The sequence below is a fragment of the Myripristis murdjan genome, chromosome 12 (assembly GCF_902150065.1).
Source record: "Myripristis murdjan chromosome 12, fMyrMur1.1, whole genome shotgun sequence".
NCBI classification, from domain to species: domain Eukaryota; kingdom Metazoa; phylum Chordata; class Actinopteri; order Holocentriformes; family Holocentridae; genus Myripristis; species Myripristis murdjan.
Window position 1 is genome coordinate 1,045,606 of NC_043991.1, and position 22,500 is coordinate 1,068,105.

Sequence of the window (22,500 nt, forward strand, 5' to 3'; positions counted from 1 at the left end):
GTTCTCTGACGTTAAAGGTGTAAATTTATGAGTTAAAAAAAAAAAAGTAGAAAATCAGTGTGTTGTTTTCTTCTGAATCAGCCCGAGTCACGGCTAGGCTTTACACGATCAGGATTTTTGTGGCTGATCACCAATCACCGATCAGTGAGTTTAAATAATCCGATCACCGATCCGATCACATGAGGGAGCAATATGTCTATTTAAATAACTTTTTTGACATTTTTGCCAGTGTTTAACAATCTTTGCCTTGCCCCGAACTGTCAGAGATACAAGGGTAAAACATCCATGAGTTCAAAGGTCAGTCAGGTCAAACCAAAATAACTTGAGACAGAAAAAATGGGCGCAACATCTTACTGTAATTAAATTACTTTACAGTAACAAGTAAATACTGCAAATAAAGGGCAGTGATGCTGCCTCAAACATTCATATAACTCCATGAAATGAACAGTCACACTAGTGCAAATGAAGGGTAGTATTAGTAATGCTGCCTCAGAACATTGAGTTTTCTCTGTCTCAGACATTTGAAGAAGTGCCACACCACCGACATGTTTGTTTGAATCCGACAGCGAATGATTCAAGATTAAAAAACTTTATGAGACAGATAAAACAATGCAACGGGAGCATCTGCAAAAAGTTTCAACATGACAATGACGTCATTGATCAGATCGGCGAATTAAGACATTACAGCTGATCACACAAACTGCATAAAATGCAAAATATCGGCCGATCCGATATAGCCGATCAGATCGGTGGAAAGCCGAGTCACGGCGACGTCTCTTCAACGTCCAGATGCAGTTAATACGTCTTCTGATGCTCTAACCTGGACACTTCATCAGCGTTGTATCCCGGGTTCACCGGGTGTTTCGGGTCTTGCAGCGGACACCCTCCTCCAGGCGACCCGGCCGAGGTCGATCAAGCCTCGGCCTGAGTCTCTGCAGCCACGGCATCTACACGCCGTCTGGACGCCGTCTGGACGCCGTCTCTGCTGCCTCTGCGTTGTTGCTGATGGCTCCTCTCCTGCTCAGACCTCTGATGCCTGGGGCTCCGTAGGCCTGGCTGAGGGATTAACCAGCAGACCCCCGCCTGCCCACCTCCGCTGGCAGGCATCTGGTCTTCCAACCATTCCTGCGACAGTCCTCCACTGTCCCGGTACTCCCCTCTCCTCCTTTCTTGCTCCTCCTCCATCCTCTCCTCCCATGGCTCGGGTCACTCCAGCTGAACGAGCTGCCTTGAGGCCTCGGAGACCAAGGTGTTGTCTGGTCTCGACGAGGTCTGGGTGACGTGAGGTGGGATTGTAAAAATAAAAAGGAAGAATGAATACGGAAGTAAATGGGTATGAATTTTCACATATCTACCTGTATTTGAGGTTTAACTTATTTACCCTCACTGTCAGCTCATCCACACCAAGAACCTGTGCAGCTGGCCTCAGATCTGTTTCTGAGGTACAGGTGGAGCTGCTCCAGGTGGTCTCTGAGTAAAGCCATGTAAGGCACACCGTTAGAGACATGCGTACAGCCTAGAGCCAGCCTGTGTGCAGCACAGTGGGCACTGAGGGGCTGAGGCCATTCCTCTGACAGCTGCTTTGAAACGCCATTGATTGTTCCTACAGAATACATTTGTTAATAAATTCAAGAATACGAAAATATTCAAAGCAGTTTAATTAGAAAATTGTTTACTTGTAAAAATTGTCAGTTCCCAAACCAAATATTAAGTGCGAGCGGATGCCCTTCAGGTGGATGATGTTCTTCAGCACTGCCACTACTGAGTCTGCTCTCCTGTCAGTCATGTAGCTCAGATCCAGGAGATGACAGAAGAGCTTCCCCTTATCGTCCACGTATCTAATAATTTCCATATAACATTCTATACATTTAAATTATCCCCTCATCCTATATTGAAGTTTTATTAGTCAGTGAATGTTACACTTTAATTAGGCTTACCTCACATGGATCTGTAGTGATCTGTAGTTGGTGGTTTGCCAATCTGAAAAAAAAAAAAAAATGTGAACAGTTTTACATTCAAAGAGACTGGACAATTAAAATAGTAGTAGTGTATGAATTCTTATTTTTGTTTTATTTTTATTTTAGACTTTATTTGAGCAGGGACAGTACACATTAATTAACATCTGCAACAGCTGTAAATGTGTCAGTGTTAGCCAAAGCTAATTTTCAGCTGTAGTCCCTGGGCCATGATGTTAAATAGGCAAGAGCTAGAGGAAGAGAAGCCAAGTTAGAAAGCACAAAAGCATGCAGATTAGTTAATTAGTTAAAAACAAGGTTAAATATAAAAAGGATAAAATAAAATAAAATAAAATAAAAAAATAAAAAATGGAAATAAATATTGCATTAATGCATTATTTACGCAACAGAAACCCCAATTGATTGTTAATATCGCAGAAGACAAACAAAACATTGTAAGAAACCCTTTCTAAAGGATATCTTGAGCATGTCAAAACAGGTGCAGCCCAAAATCTTTGCCAGGTCAGGCCGGGCTGGTGGTTTGAGTGGTGGGCTAGTTCATGTTCAACAAAGCCAGCAGAGGCACGGCCTCATGCTCCAGGACGACTGAGGGTTCAGAAGATGCACCAACAGTGGTGCCTAAAATTAAATGCGTCACCAGTATCAAGGAGCATAACATGATATCATGAATAAAATTCTTATAAAATAAATAATTGTACCTGCTATTATATTTGAAAGCCGCTGGCGGGCCATGATGTGACGGTCTCTCGTCACGTGTCGATCCAGGTGGTCCAGCCTGCAGGTCCTACAGAACAACTCCTGAAACCAAAAAAGAAAACCTATTACCCATTCAATCTGAGTGCTGAATTTATTTATTTATTTATTTATTACCTACCAAGATTAGTCTTGTGAAGCCATGAGGAGTGTTTCCTGTCTGACAGCCAATCTGGATGGAAGCCTGACGTTCTGTGAGGGTTAGGGTTAGGGTTACCTGTCAGGTGGAACCGGACGGCTCCGGTCGTGACAGTAACAGCGGCTGTGGTGCTTTGAACGCCCGTGTGGGGGTCCGTTTGACTTGGACCGGGACCGGAGGCGTGCAAACTCGTCTTCGCCGCTGGTGGTCGACTCGGGCTGTCGTACCGTGCGTTTAAAAACCGCTGATGTTTTCTCCTGTTTTTCAGGCGGCTGCAGCGACGTGACATGAATTATTTATTTCACGTACGGGGGAAACAGGTGTGGTTCTCCTCTGTCCTCCTCTCTCTGTCTGCAGGTGGATGGGTGCTCAGGTGTGACTGCTGTGTGATTATAGAGCGGAGCCCCGCCCACCTCCTCACAAGACAGCAGATAGACCCTACACTGAAATTATATCAATTAGATTAATAACCAACCTGAATGCATTTTAATTTATTTGATAAAAACACGGTCTAGACATATTCTATAGAAACGGGATGTTAAATTATTTCTGTTGTGATTTTATTTATTTTTTAATTTGAAAATGAATTAAATTACATTAATTAAGCGTGACTTTCAGGCGAGGCGGGAGGCTCCGTTGGCGAGGCGCCGCTTCATCTGGATCCCACCAGCTTCTGGAAAACAGCAACAATAAAAACAAGACGTGACTAAAATCACACAAAAATGTCAGCATCAGTAAAAAAAAATGAGTAAAATAGCAAACGTACAATGAAAACAAACAAAGGAAAGCTGTTTTCCCCGAGGAGGAACATGTGAGGAGTGTCTCCAATGAAGCTGATCAAACAGCCCGAGGTGAGAAACCGAGTCGATCGATCACCTGTCTCACCTGTCTCACCTGTCTCTCTGTCAACATACACACATTCCCCCACTTTGACCTAGTTTTTACATGAGTTATGCAAATTATGCAAATGAGGACAGGTCACATGACTGCAGCGTGATAATGGATGGATTTCTGGTGAAATTAACAAAGCAATACCGTCATATTATAGTAGAAAACACACACACACACACACACACACGCACACACACACACACACACACACTGACATGCTGAATAGTGATGGATCTGTCCCGGCCCTGTGGGATAAATGTTAGGAGCAAACAAGCCGTGCTGTAATGCTCTGTGGCCTTTGGGTGTGTGTGTGTGTGTGTGTGTGTGTGTGTGTGTGTGTGTGTTAGAGAGATGGTCCACAACTCATTTTAACCCATTTGAAGGCGTTTCTGCTCCGACAGTGTGTGTGTGTGAGCTGTGAGGAGATGAAGTCTGAATATTATATTTGACGTTTTACTTTTTTACGGCCTCACCTGAGTAAAAGTAAAGCCTCAGCCACCTGACTGTCGAGCGACGTGATTGGCTGGTTAGAGGTCCGCCCCCTGCTTTGCTCTGAGAGGATCTTAAACGCTGCTGCTTTGTTTTTTTCTCACATCACTTTGATGGAGAGGCTGTCATTTATTGATTGATTGATTGATTTAATTTAAGGTGTATATTTTGTTTTATAATGAAATCTACACACACACACACACACACACACACGAGGAAACGTGCAGTGTGTGTTGCGTTAGCGTGTTCGCACAAAGTGTGGGAAAATCCTGCGAGAGAGGAATTTGCATTTGGCTTCACATTTCCTCCTCAGTTTTTAACAAGTATTTACCTCGGGGTTGTCCGGTATCCGTGGTTACCTACTTCCTGTTTTACTACTACTAAACGCGCGTGTGCACACACACACACACACACACACACACACACACACACACACACACACACACACACACTCACATACTCCATTTTCACCGCCAGCATGACCTGAGGAGCTGATCTGCATTTACTAACTGATAAGGCTTTGTGTGTGTGTGTGTGTGTGTGCGTGTGTGTGTGTGTATCCACAGCTTGCCTACTGTAGCTCAGCCCCACCCTCTCCTCACACACACACACAGAGAGAGAGAGAGAGAGAGAGAGAGAGAGAGAGAGAGAGAGAGCAGCAAATACCAGAGAAGGAACGGGGAAAAGCAGAAAGGAGAAACCTCGTCGCTGCGTCTGGACTTTTTAGAGTTTCAGCAGAAAAAACAGTCAGTCAGTCAGTCAGTCAGTCAGTCAGTCAGTCGACCCGTTCAGTCTGCTGCTCTCGCTGATTTTTAAAATTTAGTCAGACAGCTAACCGTCAACACAGCCAAACCACAAACCAGCCAGTCAAATAATCAGCCACTCAGCCGGGCGAGCGAGAGGATCAGCCCGTTCACTGGCTGATTAACCAGTCAGTCATTCCACCAGCCAGCCAGTTAGTCTGCCAAGTGGTCAGTCAGTTAACCAGTCAGTCAGTCAGTCAGTCAGTCAGTCAGTCAGTCAGTCAGTCAGTCAGTCAGTCAGTGAGCCAGCCTCCCGGTCAGCTGCTGAGGGGCGGGGCCTCCTGCTCGGCTCTGCTGCCTCCACTTGAAGCTTTTCAGTCGGTAAGCCAGTCAGTCAGTCAGCCAGTCAGTCAGTGTAGATGTAGTGCTGCTAGCCAGCTGCTCCAGACGTTCTGAATTTCTCTGAGGATCTTACACACTCACACGCACACACACACACACACACACACACACACACACACACACACACACACACACACACACACACACTGTTGAACCAGCGGAGGAGTCGCTAAGAGGTAAGCAGCGTCTTCGTCTCTCAGACTTTGGTTTGTGTGCAGCTGGTGTGACGCTGAGCAGGTTTCACAGGAGAATTGTTGACTTTTTTTAGGCACAGCTGGACGAGAGAGAGAGAGAGAGAGAGAGAGAGAAAGAGAGATAGAGAGAGAGAGAGGGAGAGAGAGAGAGAAGGCAGGAAAAAAGATGAGGGCAGAATGACAGAAGGGGAAGGCAGAGAGGAGGAGAAGCTGAAAAAGGTTTGAACAGGGAAAATGAAACCCTGTGCATCTGTGATTAGGTAGTAGGATCTCTCTCTCTCTCACACACACACACACTCTCACACACACACACACACACACACACACACTGAGCAGTCAGTAAGAGGCTCTGCGAGTCGAACCTTCTACATTTGACTTTGGTTTCTGTGCAGGATGTTTGAATTTGTTGACTTTTTGTAGGCACAGCTGGAGGGTAAAAGAGAGAGAGAGAGAGACAGAGAGAGAGAGAGACAGAGAGAGAGAGAGAGAGAGACAGAGAGAGAGAGACAGAGAGAAATAAAAACAGAGAGATGTGCAAATGTAAAGAGAAAAACAGCAGTAAGAGAGAGGAAGAAGAGAGAGAGGGGGAAAAGATTTGAACAGGGAAACTACCTTGAGCATCTGTGTCTGTGGTGCAGGATCACACACACACACACACACACACACACACACGAGTGGAGTGGTGTTGTGTGTGTTGTTGCATGGCCTCTGTTGCACTCGGCTGCATCATGTCGGCGTTGCTCCGGTGGTCGGAGCCGATCCTGAAGCTCCTTTCATGCTCCGCCTCGTGGCTCCAGCTTGTTTTTTTGTTGTTGTTGTTGTTGTTGTTGTTGTTATTAATTTATTTGTTTGTGGCTCCAAAGGAAAGCAGCAGGCAGCTCACACTCACACCTCTCGTTTCGTCATTAAACATTTACTTTACTTTTTTTTTTTTTTTTTTTTTTACAGAAATACAGTTGACTTTTGGCCTCTTTCTGTTTTTATTCAGTCACGAGGGCAGTGGGCCACCAGGGGACCGCGGGCCCCCATTTGAGAACCACTGCTCTGAGCCATATAGTATAAATACTCAGTGCTATACTGCATTATAACCGATATGCTGTATAGATAATAAAGTCACCTTCATGCACAAAGTGAGTCAACGTGCATCTCATAGAGGATCATAGAGACGCACTGCTGCCTGTAGGAATCCTGTAATATTCCTGTAATATTCCTGTGATATTCCTTTGATATTCCTGTAATATTCCTGTGATCATTCCTGTGATCATTCAGTGGCGTTGATGCTGCTGAAAATGCACCTCACACCGTTTCTGCATGGGCTCGCTATTTTAAGATTATGGGCCCTATCTTGCGCCAGACTCCCTAAACCCGCTATTTGCGGATTTAGGATTTAGGAAGAGGCGTTCCCCCGTAAAAGTTGCTATCTTGTGCACCTCCCGCTATCCGCAAAACACCTGCGCTACCCGCTATATTATGAATAGGCGTGTTTTGGGCGTTACGCCAGTTAAACCAATCAGTGTGCCAGGTGCCATTGCCTTTAAGGGCAGGATGCGCTATCCTAAATCCTAAATCCTAAACCCGCGATGGAGAGAGGGAGGTAGATTTCCTCAAGGCTTCTACTGAGGCTAAAGCAAGTTGGCTTTATATACATATTATATATTATATTACAGGCGAGTTAATTCGGGAGGTGGAGCCACATGTGTCCAAGTGGACGTGTCACAAGGTTGTACTGATTGAGTAAAATCCCGGGTCACACCACACACACACAAGAGGCAGAGGTGGAACTATGTGTAAACTAATTTATTGATAAGGTAGATTGGGCAAATAAAATATTAAAAATACATATATAGCACAGCTGCTGGCTTATGATAAAACAATAAAACGTGCTGGCGTAAGTGTCCAATTAAAACAGTCTTTCCTCTAAACAGTCTATATGAGTAATATACTCAGTCCATTCCGGCGGCGTCCCGGTATCAGTCCGACCGTGTGCGTGGCGAGGCTCCGTCGGGGCGCGCATTGAAGCCGCCTGGGCGCGCTCTCCTAACAGCCCAAACTTTAGGGATAGCGGATAGCGGGTGGTCAGGACCACCCGCTATCCGCTATCCCTAAAGTGTGTGCGCAAGATAGCAACTTTAGGGATAGCGCATGAAACACGCCCACGACGCACCTCCAGGCGCAAATGACGGAGTCGGCATAACGGATAGCGGGTAGCGGGTGGCGCAAGATACCGTTTAGGGATAGTGGAAGTTCCTAAATCCGCAATTTGCGGGTAGCGGGTAGTGGCAGCGGATAGCGGGTGGCACAAGATAGGGCCCTAATTGTTTTAAATTAACATTTAAAAAAAAAAAAATCTTGCGTAGCCCCTGCAGTACTCCAGCGTACCACTGGGGGTGTGTGTGGACCATTTTGTCTCACAACAGCATATCCACTGCGTGCAAAATAGTGAGCCTGTATTGCAAACGAATAGCAAGACAGATCAAAATACTCATTTAGGACAGAAGTGCTCAGGCTGTGGCACAAACATCAGATCTGTATCATTTCTAATAATCTGATATCAGAGATTTTTTTATGTCCCGAGTATCGGCAATAAATAAATAAATACATAAATAAATAAAAAATCAGATTGTTAATTAGTCACAGAACTGTTACTGGTCAATGTCAAATCAGAAAATCACAAAATGCAGCATTTCACACAACTGGCACTGAAGTTATTATCTTAACATTTTACATTTTTTCCATATTTTTAGATTTTAGTTTAGTTTTTTCTTGCTTTGCTGACAGCAGGGAGCCGGCTGAGCTCAGTCGCACAGAACAGACACAATCTGTGAGTTTCTTACTGACTAATGTGACTGATGGTGAGATGATGTGAGCAGCTTGATCTTCAGACGGGCTGGACGGTGTTGGCTCGTCACAGGTGAAGCTGCAGGTGAAACTGCAGGTGAAGGTGAAGCTGCAGGTGAAGCTGCAGGTGAAGGTGAAGCTGCAGGTGAAGGTGAAGCTGCAGGTGAAGGTGGAGCTGCAAGTGAAGGTGAAGCTGCAAGTGAAGGTGAAGCTGCAGGTGAAGCTGCAGGTGAAGGTGAAGCTGCAAGTGAAGGTGAAGCTGCAGGTGAAGCTGCAGGTGAAGGTGAAGCTGCAAGTGAAGGTGAAGCTGCAGGTGAAGCTGCAGGTGAAGCTGCAGGTGAAGGTGAAGCTGCAGGTGAAGGTGAAGCTGCAGGTGAAGCTGCAGGTGAAGCTGCAGGTGAAGCTGCAGGTGAAGCTGCAGGTGTGTGCGAGGCGACGTGGCTCCGAGGATGTTCCGGTTTCGCTCCTGCAGGGATGTTGGGAAAGCGACGGCGTTCTCTCGGCGGTTCCTCAGGGGGCGGTTCCTCAGGGGGCGGTTCCTCAGTGGGTGGTTCCTCAGGGAGCGGTTCCTCAGGGAGCGGTTCCTCAGGGGGCGGTTCCTCAGGGAGCGGTTCCTCAGGGGGCGGTTCCTCAGGGGGGCGGTTCCTCAGGGAGCGGTTCCTCAGGGGGCGGGCGGCAGAACGCTCCTCACGCCCTGCGGTGCTTTCTGAACAGAGTCACATTCAGCTCGGTGCACACTGAAAAACCCCAGGTGCTAACGGGAACCGAACACGGTTCTTCAGTGATGCCACAGGAGAGCCGTGTCAGAGCTCGCTGCACGCCGGGTTAGCAACAACAACAGACACTGACGCCGTTAAAAAACATAAAACCATCAGTGTATTCGTTTCTCGTGCGTGCGTGTGTGTGTGTGTGTGTGTGTGTGTGTGTGTGTGTGTGTGTGTGTGTGTGAGCCGGGCTAGTTTCTTGCTTGGGGCCGAGTGATTCGGTGTGTAAATAACAAACCAAACAGAGACGTCTCGGCTCTGCGAGGCTTTTCTTTCCTGTTTTCCGGATCGGAGCCGCAGCATCGAGGCGGAGCGGGGCTGAAATGGGAATATCACAGCTGTTAGTCGCAGGTTTGATGTGACTCATGACTTGTGCGCCTGTTGTGGCAACAAGATCTTAACCTCCTGATCCTTACACACACACACACACACACACAGGGGTGTGTAGTGAAGGTGGCAGCTGTTTTGCCTTTGCTCTTCTTCGCAGTTTAATTTGGACATGAACCTGCTCTGTGTGTGATGTGCTCTCCTGGCCAAATAAATAAACAAATAAGAAAAGATAAGAAAAACTATTTTTCCTTTTTTTGGCGAAGGAGCCACACGGCTTCACTCTGCGAGGCTGGGTCAGCCTGGCAGAGTTAATCCTGAGTTCTGACTTTAATCTCAGGATTTTGGCATTTTTTTGTTTTTGTGTTTCAAAACATGTTCAGAGTCGACTCGGAGGGCAGAGAAACTGCAGATGTCAGATTCCCAGACCTTTAAAATACAGCCGACATAACTCCACATGATGTATGACATCACATCACCTCTCCCTCTCTCCCCCCCTCTCTCTCTCTCTCTCTCTCTCCCTCTCTCTCTCCAGTCATCTGTCTGTGTTTAACAAGTGAGGCATGTGACATATTAAAAGTCTAACAACAGCCTCTGTCTATTCAGCAACGAGGACAGAGGTGTGTGTGTGTGTGTGTGTGTGTGTGTGTGTGTGTGTGTGAGAGAGAGAGAAATAAAGACTTTGCAGTATTCTAACATTCCCATGCATTAACATAAAAACCTTTAGGACGGTCGTACAGAAACGCCCGCTGAGGTCAGATTGAGCTCAGAGAGTGAAGTCTGACCACAGGAGCAGCAGCTGTAATCTGACAGGTTTTGTCTAATCCAGACTACAGGCAGCTGGGAGTCTGCCCTGAGCTCTGTCAGTGTGAGGGACCTCATGGGACCTCATGGGACCTCACGGGGCTGATTTGGACTTCATTGTGTCTGTGATCCCGGCGGGGTCGCAATGAGTTGAAGTCTGAGGGGCTCGGCGCAGGACGGGGTCGGGGCCGAGGTTTGGCAATGGGACTCGAGCCACCGCAGCGAGGGCTGCCTTCAGCCGGACGGAGCTAACGGTTCCGCCGCCCCGCCGACCGCCCCGCCCCGCCGCCCCGTCCCGTCCACGCAGCCAGAGGGAGGCAGCAAGCGAGGGGTTACAGTCTGCAGAACCGGCCTCAACTAACTCCTGCAGAGCAACGAACCTCAGGACTTTATTTCCTCTGGACGCCGCTCAGTGGGCTTCACCTGCCTCACACCGACACCTCAGGGCGTTCAGTTTTTGGTTTTGTGTGTTGGATCCCCCCCGCTGCCACCTCCCTCACTGTATATCTCATAACGCCCTCATGTGGTCAGACAGTGAGGATTTGCTGTTGGACGTTGTCCTCTGTCCAGGGGCCCCGCCAGGGATTTTGGGCCCCATGAAAAGAAATCTTACTGGGCCCTTGTATAGCCGGCCAATAGGCAAACCTTTTTATTTCAGGCCTTTCGAGAGCCACTTCCCCCATTGTGGCCCTGGGTCATCAGTCCCACTCCCCCCCCCCCTGCAGCGCCCCTGCCTCTGTCCAGACGGCGAGCAGAGCCCCGACGTCCTCGTTTTGCCGCCCGTCCTCCATCTTTCTTTCCTCTGTCATGTTTCTGCCACAAAGCAGCTGCTGCCTGACGTCTGGACCGATCAGCTGCACCGTCGCCCCGCCCACAGCCAGGCGAGCCCCGCCCACAGCCAGGCGAGCCCCGCCCACAGCCCGGCGAGCCCCGCCCACAGCCAGGCGAGCCCCGCCCACAGCCAGGCGAGCCCCGCCCACAGCCAGGCGAGCCCCGCCCACAGCCAGGCGAGCCCCGCCCACCCGCCTCAGCTCCGCCTCCTGGTCAGGTGTATCTACACAAATAGCAGATTGACCAACAAAGGCCAGTCTCAGTTCCAAGCCCAGATTAGTTGTTCTTGTGGTTCCCATGGATGCAGCTTTGGGTTTTTGTTTTTTTTTATCATCATTTGCAGTCAAATGATATTTGATCAGGTGGCCTCGTTTTTCTACAGGTAGCATTCATACTTTCTGATTTACATAAACAGCTTGATAGTGTTTCCCGCCTGGCAGCCTGTGTTGTAATACAGAATCTGTTTATTCTTTTCCTCACCAACGCCTCAATAAAATACAAAATTCAAAACCATTTTTTTTCTATCCACTGAATCAGCAAAGATCTCAAAATGACTTTTACTTTTCATTTTGGAGATAATATCTGCATATGCAACAAGTGGCTGCAGCCGTTTGACCTCTGACCTACATCCTGATGACCTGCAGACCCCCTGCTAACCCTCAGGACTGTGTAAGTGTGTGTGTGTGTGTGTGTGTGTGTGTGTGTGTGTGTGTTCATGCATGTGTTCATGTGTGTTTGCACATCCTGTTATTGATCTGGGATCAGACAGAATGGATCACTGAGCTGACGTGTGATCAATGCTGCAGCTCTTAGAGGAACACATCAGGTCTGCTCTCTGACGGTCTGTCATGATGTCATCACACACAGTTTTTTTTTTTTTTTTTTTTTTTTTTTTCAGTCTTGAGCCACAGAGGACGAGTCGACTTTGTTGTGTTTTTGTTCCTGATGACGGACGGCTCGGTCGACCGTCTGATGTCACGTCATAAAACTCGAGTCTTTTTTCTCGTCTTGACGCTCCGATAAAATCAAACATGTTGAATATTATGGTCTGTCTTCAGGCTCGGCTCAATGCAAATGATGTGAACGAGCCGGGCAGATAGAAAACATGGTGTGTGCCTGTCTCAATGAACAAGTCTTCTGTTTTTGTGTGTTAAAGTGTGTTAAAGTGTGTGTGTGTGTGTGTGTGTGTGTGTGTGTGTGTGTGTGTGTGAGAGAGAGAGAGTCATGTTATATGTTATGCAGCTCCATTCACAATGACCAGGATTGTTTTTAGACTGCATACCCTCACACACACACACACACACACACACAGACTCTCATGCAGAGAGGCACACAAACACACACTCACACCAGTATTACTCATAATTCACCCCTTTTGAGGCATTCCTGTAATATTCCTGTAGTATTCCTGTGATATTCCTGTGATATTCCTGTAGTATTCCTGTAGTATTCCTCTGATATTCCTGTAATATTCCTGTAGTATTCCTGTAGTATTCCTCTGATATTCCTGTAATATTCCTGTAGTATTCCTGTGATATTCCTGTGATATTCCTGTGATATTCCTGTAGTATTCCTGTGATATTCCTGTGATATTCCTGTAGTATTCCTGTAGTATTCCTCTGATATTCCTGTGATATTCCTGTGATATTCCTGTAGTATTCCTGTGATATTCCTGTGATATTCCTGTAGTATTCCTGTAGTATTCCTGTGATATTCCTGTGATATTCCTGTGATACGGGTCAGACAGGCTCAGTCACAGTCTCTCGTGAACTAGAGGATGACATTTTTTCGGAATCCCACAGGATGGGAGTCAGTTTCAGTTTTAATCACGTGATTGGGCAGGAACGGGAGTAAAAGTCAACGGGAGCAGAAGGGAAGTGGGAAGTATGACAACAAAAACAAAACGAATCAAATCAAATCAAATCAAATCAATATTTGAACATTTCTCCCCAACATCGAGTTAAACGTTGCATTGATCACCCTCGCCATTTTTGTAGTTTTCCTTCAGTCACCCAACACTGCATCACACGCGAAATGAAGTACACCGCAAGTCTGGTGCTGCATCCAGCAAGCAACGTGCAACGCAATGTGCAACGCAACGCAACGCAATGCAACGCAACGCAACGCAACGCAACGCAACGTGCAACCCATCTGAGCAGAGGCAGGAGTGCAGGCGTGTGCTTCAGACACTTCCATGGTGGCAAATCAGGAGCGGATAAAATCTGAGTTGTCACGTAAAGTTAAAAACAAGGACTCGTCTGTGAAACTTAAAGAGATTTCTGGGAAATCGTCACTTCTTGAAGAGTTTGCAGTGTTAGATGTAAATGTTTGGTGGTTTTATATTTAACTAAGGCCGACATGGTGTGACCCTGGTACTGTGTTTTTTATACCGAGGAAGAAAAATGGAGCAGGACTGGGTGGGAGGAAAAATGGATGGGAGTGGGATTCTGTAAAAGTTTGGCTCGGCATTGGGACGGGATGGGATTATTTCTGTGGGAGCGGGAGTCAAACTTCACTCCCGTGTCAGCCTCTGCTGTGAACCTGCTGGCTCTCTGCTCTCCAGTCTGAAGTCCAGAGACATTAAACTGAGGAAGTGACGGCGTGCTGCGTTTGGAGGCCAGAGGCCGTCACACTTTAGTCTTTTCAAAGTCTTTTCAAAGTCTCCTCGTGTGGTCCAAGGCACAAGGAAACATATGGCACCCTGGCAGTATACCTCCTGTCTCACACACATACACACACACACACAGCTCCTCTTCACTGTAGCAGATTGCAGCCGCCAGTCATAAACAAACAGGTCAGCGACGAAGTGCTCTGGTGACGGCGCCGTCCGGAGGAAGGCCGGGATCCGGCGACGTTTCCGGGGAAAACCAGGACACCTGGTCACTTTCCGTCTCTCAAGGTTGCCGTGTGACAGGCAGGCAGCGAGCGAGGAGGGGCGAGACGCCTGCTGCTGCGTCCTGATTGGTGGAAAGCTCCACCTTTCCCTGTGTGCCGTGTGGGAGCCCGGCCATTTAGATAACGAAGGCTAACACTCGTAACATCTTTTTTGTTTTTGGGCATTTCTGCTTCATTCAACAGTGACAGGAGAGAGAGACAGGACAGGAGAGAGAGAGATGGGACAGGAGAGGGAGAGACGGGACAGGAGAGAGAGAGACAGGACAGGAGAGAGAGACGGGACAGGAGAGAGAGAGGAAAAGCAGGGGAGAGAGAGACGGGACAGGAGAGAGAGGGGGCGACCTGCAGCGAAGGGCCTGCGGTCGGATTCGAACCCGGGACGCTGCGCTCAGGACTCGGCCTCACAGCAGCTGCACTTTAAGTAATTAGCATAAGGAGCTAATGAATGGCCTTGCCGCCCCAGTTTGGACAAGCTAATAGAAAAAACTAAAATAATGTTGTTGCTGGTTGGAGATTTACAGGACTGAAAAGCTGCAAGTGAACGCAGCATGAAATTGCAACTTGCATTTTTCTCTCCGTCTGTCTATCATCTGTGACATCTCCATGCCTCGCTTCAGCCCCCCGTGAGTCTAAATTCCTGTTTGTGAGGTTTTACCGTTCCGTGTTGCAGCCCGTAGCGTGTTAGAGGTCCGGGACGTCCCGCCGCGGCCCCGCCCACCTGTCCTCTGAGCTCCAAATAGCCTCCGCCTGATGTCTGCTGCTGCACATTACCGAGGGGCCAAGGGGCAAATAAGGCGACTAATGAAACGCAGCGAGTGTGTTTTCATGGGCCGGCCACGGACAACAAGAGCCGGCTGACTGGTCACATGACCCGCCAGACTCAGGAGAGGAGAAGAGAGGAGAGGAGAGGAGAGGAGAGAGAGGAGAGGAGAGGGGGAAGGAAAGGATGAGAAGGTAGAGTTGAATGCAGAGAGTGGAGGAGAGCAGACGGAAGAGAGGAGGAGGAGAGGAGGAGGAGAGGAAAGTTTCCTGTCGACGTTTAAACTGCAAAAACTCAAAATCTTACCAAGATTATTTGTCTTATTTCAAGTCAAAAATGTCTTATTTCTAGTCAAAATATCTCATTACACTTAAAATAAGACATGATCACCTCAGAAGTAACTTGTTTTTAGACAATTGTCTCTTGTTTCAAGTAAAAATTTGCTTGTTTCATTGGCAAAATTTGTTTCTTGTTTCTAGCTCATTTTCACTTATTTCAAGTGAATTTTCACTTTTTCCACTGGCAAATTTTGCCAATGAAACAAGCAAAATTTCACTTGTTTCAAGTGAAATTTCACTTGAAACAAGTTAAAATTGTCTAAAAACAATTTACTACTGAGGTGATCATGTCTTATTTTAAGTGTAATGAGACATTTTGACTAGAAATAAGACATTTTTGACAAGACAAATAATCTTGGTAAGATTTTGCATTTTTGCAATGTAGGATTCAAATCATCTCCAGGCTCAGCAGAGGAGATGAAGCTGGGCTGTTTAAAGGTGCATGCTGGGTAATTTGGCTGTAAGAAGCTTCCAGCAGACTATGAGAAAAGTCACTTCAGCCAACAAATCAGTGCAATGAACAGAACAGATCTGAATAGAACAGAAAAGACGGGAACAGAATGAGCACGTCTATGCACATTGTACACATCGATGCACACTGTTTTTTTTGGTTTTTTGCACATTGGGTGTCATCTTTTATTCTTTATTTCTTATATTCTTTATTTTTTTATTATTCTTTATTTTTTATTATTCTTCATTTTTTATTTACTTAATCTTGTAATCTGTGGATACTGCTGAAAACTGTGAATTTCCTTCGGGATGAATAAAGTATCTATCTATCTATCTATCTATCTATCTATCTATCTACGTTGGTAAACAGCCACATGAGGTGTGTTTTTTTGTTCCTGTGCTCTCGGTGGTCTTGCCTCTGCAGTGTGGGATGCAGATGATCTCCGGTCGGTGGTAAAGTGGCGAGGCCCGGCGCTGAGGTGAGGCCGCGTGCACAGTTTGACTCACATTTACTGGAAGAGGCTTCGCTGCTGAGCGCCGAGCGTTATTGGAGTCATGAGACCCGGCCGCACAACAATGGCCGCTGCTGTCTCCGTGCATCGCTGGGTAATTGTGTACTGTCATAATTTGGTGGTATTTCATTTGAGCGTGGTGGGGTTTGTGAACGGAGCCTGTTTACGGCGAACAGACAGGAGGAGCTCAGCGCTGCGAGGCTGGTGCTGCAGGTTTGATCAGGACAAAGGTGGGAACTCGTCAGATCCTCACTTTGTTTAAATTTGGTCTCTGTCTTCGTTGCCGAGCTCCTGTCGCCGTGGTGTTTCTGCAGCTCCCGGGTGTCACCTGTCCGCCGCCAGGTGTGTTCACGGCTCACGGCTCATGCCAAAACGCACCGCCTCCCGTGCAGCGGGACGGAGCGGCTCGGAAAAGATCCCTGAGCTGGGTTTGGATGTTTACTTCCATGAAAATCTGAAACATGTCAGCTCCAGCTCTGTGTGTGCAGCCTGTTCACTCACCTGGTGGAAAAATAACAATAATAATAATGATGATGATGATGCTTTACTTTTATAGCACCTGCCACACAGAGGGTGCAGCTCAAAGTGCTTCACAATAAAGTGAAAAAAACGAGAGAATAAAATAAAAACAGGCAATTTCAAAATAATAAAACCAAGCAGTTAAGTGAAAAACAGACAGCAGAGGCAGCAGAAATCAAATGTCAGTGTGGAGCAGGAAAGATGGAGACCCGAGGAGACGGAGGATGGAGGTTTCAGACACTGACGCAGCGGGTTACACCTTTTTATTCAGGCTTTTTTTACTTCTAGTTTGTTTTTTTGCAGCGCTCAGGGGTCAGCTGTTTGTGAGGGCGCACAGGAACCGTCGCTCCCTCCTGCGCTCTCCTCCTCCGCCTCCCAGCGCTCCGTACATCCACGCTGACCTTTCAGGTTCAGGTGTGTCTGCTGTCTGTACAGATGTCAGCCCGGCTCCTGCTGACCGAGCGGGAAACCGGATCCAGGAAACCCTGATGGGGCACAGAAATAGAACAGATAGATCAGTCGGTGAGCAGGTGGAGGGACGGACGGACGGATGGATGGATGGTTAGACGCTGAATGTCAGCCATATGGAGACAGCTCAGCCGTTCTGAAAGATTTAAATTATGTCACCTCCCTCTCAGCTGGAGGCTCTAAATGCTAACCGTTAGCCTCTGATGGCTAACACGGCTGAAAAATAGGCGCCTTAATCCACAATCCTCCAAGAGGGCTGAACAGATTAACTTCCTACGAGCTGCTTTCTCCAACTAAAATGCAGACACTTTGTTCAAACTGCTGTTTAAAACTGTGGTTTTTCCTGTTTTTACCTCCAGTGTTAACAGTAGAAGTACTCTTCTTCAGTCATCACTCACTTTGCATTAAGTACAAACAGTGTCTACAGTGTACAGGCTGTAGTAATGTAAGTAATGACTAAAAAGGCCCCAACATTAGAGACACATCTGCATTTACTCCCCGTTTTTTTTTTTTTTTTTTAGCTTTTTGTAAACTTACAAATATCTCACAAGTCATATTTGCTCTCCTCTATTGAAAAAAAATCTTTTGTTCACACTCCGGCAGTGACTCGCTTTATCCATGAGCATAATTTGTATTATTTTATAAAACAGCAAATCACTGAATTTCATAGCGTGGGATTTTCTAAGCTGTGGATTAGTGTGATCATAGTAACCGGCCTTATTAATAATCCATATGGCTCGTTGTTGCAGTCACAATTTTAGTGGAAATTAAGTCTGCTGGAAATTTCCCGGACCCGGTGATGCTTTTGTCACCCGTTAACTTGATCAGAAATGAAACAGTGGAAATACAGAACACACTCACCGGCCAATGAGAATTGATTAAAGCCATTTAATAAAGAAGCAGCCTCGGGAGTCGGCGTGTAAAACCTGCAGCGACACCTGCCTCAGCAGCCAATCAATGGATTTAATTAGAGTTTGAAAGGAGACCTTTAATGTCCAATAATGTTCTTAGTGCCGCTTCAGAGGCTTCTCCACCCGGAGCCACCCTGCCAGCATGGGGGGAGGGGGGCTTTATTTATTCTTTATTTATTTTGGTCAAATTCAAAGATGTGGTGTATGATTCTCCCCGGGTGTCGACCGGCTCAGCGCTCTGAGTCCTGACACTTTTGTTAATATGATCTCAAGACATTTATGCTGCTAATATTACTTCTAATTTGCTTGTCATCCAAATCAAATCGTACAGTTAAAACCCTGCAAGACACAAGAGCGGCAGGAGCAAAGCGGAGCAGCAGCTGCTCCAGCTCGCGGCCCCTGGACTGATTTTTAGTTTTTGTTGTTGTTGTTTGAAACGTCCCTTTGCTGTTTGCTCAGAGGCTCTGAATCACAGGAAGCTTCTGCACAATCTGAGGGAGAAAGACGCCGCGTGTCTTGATGAATTGGATAATGAAGGGTGAGCGCCGATCAGCGTGAGGCGCTATTGATCGCCGACACCGAGGAAGAGATGTGTGACGGCGACAAGGAGCCTCAGCGGCATCCGAGGAAACCACATCCGGTTAAAATGAGTGGAGCTGAAACCCTCCAGAGCTCCGAGCCTCCTGCTGGAAGGATGTTGTTGTTAAAAAACTTCATTAGAATGAAACCAGTCTGCTTACCTGCCGCTGCGCTGTTCCAGTGTCAGAATCAACCAGTTAACCTAACACACTTTATTTATACAGCATGTTAAGTCTAGTGTGTGATGGTGTGTGTGGGCTGGAGGAAAAAAACATCATGGAGCCAGAGGAGGAGGAGGAGGAGGAGGAGGGGCGGGATATTCCCAGAAAAAAACCTCTGAGGTGAAAGTCTTAAAATTGATGAGAGAACAACTTGAATATTCTCTGAGATTAAAGCTGTAAATTCACGAGGGGATCTCAGAGAATTTCTGATGGAGTTTATTTCTCATCAATTTGTGAGTTTTTTCTCGTGCCAGAGTCTTTTTGAAAACTGGAGAAGTGGGTTTAAGAGCAAATTTGCTCTGAAGAGCAGTTTGTGAACGAGGTCCGTTGATCTCACCTGGAGGAAACCAGCTGAGCCGAGGCAGGAAACACGGCAGAGTTAGAAAAAAAAAAAAAAGCAGGTTGTGCTGTATTTGTAGGCGTCCTGAGCCTCATCACTGCTGACAGACTGGGAGCTGAGCGCTCAGTTGGAGGCTGGGACGGGACGGGACCTGCAGGCTGCAGACGGGGCCGCAGGTGGAGGTTTTTTTTTTTTTTTTTTTAAATATTTTTTCTGGTTATTTCAGGCGGTGTCGAGGCCGCCTGTCAGCAGCTCGTCTCCGTCTTCTCAGCTGCCAGTCTTTCTCTTTCTGCAGCAGAGCAAAATCAAACCAGACACGTCTGCCTCCTAATTAAACTCCCAGCACCGCCCGGGACCCGAGCTCAGCGTGAGCGGGACATCCTGTACGTCCTGTCTTCAAAATAAAAGCACCACTCTTGTTTATGATGTAGTCATGGTATTTTGTAAACAGCAGGATGTTCATTTTGTGCCGTGGATTCAGACTCAGGTCACCTTTCCAAGTTCACTAGAAACTAAATTACAGCCAATTCCAGTTTTTGGTGATTAATTAACTCATTATGCTAATTGGTCACAGGAAACAACACCTCTGGGTTTCATACAGGACATGTCGGGGTTTCCAGTCGACTATTTCAGAAGAGTAAAGGAATAAATTGCAAAGGAAGAAAGAAAGAAAGAGAATAACAAACAAACATAAAGACAGAAAAACTGTATGAGAAGGAGCAGGAAAAAAACGTCCTCAGACCATAAACACTGTTCACGCCTCATCACAGCCAGCAGACCCCGACTTTAACCATTCATTACTAATGCTCTGCACACACACACACACACACACACACACACAAATATATTTAGTGTATTGCCACAGTCCAGAGAGACTGTGAAGAGCTGAGAGGAAACAAGCGACAATGTCCTGCTGTTGTGTGTGTGTGTGTGTGTGTGTGTGTGTGTGTGTGTGTCAGGTACAGAACTAGTTTTTCCAGACTGGGGACTGAGTCTGAGGCGGCGAGGGAAGGCGGCTCGCTGAGGTCACACAGGTCCACGTCTTCAGCAGAAATCTGACATTTACATTTAAAGAGACAGCGTGTGGTTCACAATTTATTATTATTACTTATTACTTATTAAACTTTTTTCTTTTACTTATTTGTTGTTGCCGTTTTGTTTTGTTTTGCTGGACAGCTGGACAGTAGAGGACAGCAGGGCAGCAGAGGACAGCAGGACAGTGGGACAGCAGGACAGCAGAGGACAGTAGGACAGTAGGACAGCAGGACAGCAGAGGACAGTAGGACAGTAGGACAGCAGGACAGCAGAGGACAGTAGGACAGTAGGACAGTAGGACAGTAGAGGACAGTAGAGGACAGCAGGACAGTAGGACAGTAGAGGACAGCAGGACAGCAGAGGACAGCAGGACAGCAGAGGACAGTAGGACAGCAGAGGACAGTAGGACAGTAGGACAGCAGGACAGTAGGACAGTAGAGGACAGTAGAGGACAGCAGGACAGTAGGACAGTAGAGGACAGCAGGACAGCAGAGGACAGCAGGACAGCAGAGGACAGTAGGACAGCAGAGGACAGTAGGACAGTAGGACAGTAGGACAGTAGGACAGGACAGCAGTAGGACGGTAAACCTCCTGACAGCAGCAGCAGACTCGTCTTCACCTCCTCCTGTTCTGGATCGTCCTGGGATAATAAAATCCCCTCTCTCCTCCTTCCTCTTCTCCAACTTCAACTTCAACTTCTACTTTATTTGTTTTTTGTACCCAAAGGGACAATTTGTTTTGCAGCATGACAACACACAGACACCCAAGGCATGGCCAGGTACAGAGGTACAGAGGTACAGAGGTACAGAGGTACAGAGGTACAGCGGTACAGCGGTACAGAGGTACAGAGGTACAGAGGTACAGAGGTACAGAGGTACAGAGGTACAGAGGTACAGAGGTACAGCGGTACAGCGGTACAGCGGTACAGAGGTACAGAGGTACAGCGGTACAGAGGTACAGAGGTACAGCGGTACAGAGGTACAGAGGTACAGAGGTACAGCGGTACAGCGGTACAGAGGTACAGAGGTACAGCGGTACAGAGGTACAGAGGTACAGAGGTACAGAGGTACAGAGGTACAGAGGTACAGAGGTACAGCGGTACAGAGGTACAGCGGTACAGAGGTACAGAGGTACAGAGGTACAGAGGTACAGCGGTACAGAGGTACAGAGGTACAGAGGTACAGAGGTACAGCGGTACAGAGGTATAGCGGTACAGCGGTACAGAGGTACAGAGGTACAGAGGTACAGAGGTACAGAGGTCAGCACTGCAGGAGGCACCGCCCAGAACCAGCAGCAGGTCCATAAAGAGCGATACAGTTGATTGACAGGATGCAGGATAAAAAATAAGTAAATAAATAAATAACCCAACCATAAATATGCAGATACAAAAATGTACAATGTGCTGAGTATAGAATATAATAAATGTAAATGTACGACTGCATAATGCAGCGATATGCCTTGCTTTAGGTAACTGAACCCCTAACCCTGGACCGCTGGTGACAAATTACATGAAATTACAAAAAGACAAAACCCAGGTAAACATTACTTTTGGCCTGTAACCACGCTCAAAAACAAACCAACTTCACCTGTTACTGAGGCTGTGTGTGTGTGTGTGTGTGTGTGTGTGTGTGTGAGTGAGAGAGAGAGAGAGAGACTGGGTGTGTGTGTGTTTCAGTGCCTCTTACTCAGCGATATTGTTTTGAATAGTGGCAACATAAGAGTAAAAATGAAATGTAAATTATAAAACAGATATCACAAATCCCCCTCATCATCATCATCATCATCATCATCAAGCCGCATCAGCAGCAGTCTGGCGGCCTGTCGTCGGGGTCTGATGACATCACACATCAGCTAAACCCGGCATCACCCGCCTGTAATCCCAGTAATGACCTGCCGCTGCAGCGTTACTCAGATTCATAATCCAGACGCGATGCAGTCATCGCTCTGATTGTGCTGCGTCAGCATCGCGTTCTGATTGGTGCGTTTGAACAGTTCAGTGGTTTTCAAAGCGGGGTCCGGGGACCCTCAGGGGACGGCAAAATGAGGAATAGTAGTTTCACTTGTTGTACATCTGATGCGTTAAAATCTGAATTAAATGTCGTGATCCTGTTTCAGTGTGTGCTCCCTCCTCTGCTCCTCTCCTGACGCCTTTTTCTCCCTGTCCTTTTTTTTTTTTTTTTTTTTTTTTTTTTTTTGTTAAAGGAGGCGTTCCTCAGCCGGCGTGTTGCTGTAAAGCCCCTCGAGGCAAATTTGATATTTGTGATTTTGGGCTGTTCAAATAAAACGGAGCTGACTCTGTAATTTAATTCACTAGAAACCAT

General features: G+C 46.9%; 1 protein-coding gene across 2 annotated transcripts in view; it reads left to right on the forward strand.

The window, feature by feature from the left end:
* Positions 1–22,500, forward strand: part of LOC115368759 (ras-related protein Rab-27B-like) — a 67,130-nt gene that overhangs the window by 24,927 nt on the left and 19,703 nt on the right. Inside the window, exon 1 of one of the 2 annotated variants that reach the window (XM_030065085.1) lies at positions 5,297–5,569. The exons of the other annotated variant lie outside the window; for it this stretch is intronic. The gene's annotated coding sequence lies outside the window, so the exon portion shown is untranslated. Of the gene's footprint in view, positions 1–5,296; positions 5,570–22,500 lie in introns of those variants that run through there. 2 annotated transcript variants of the gene reach the window in all.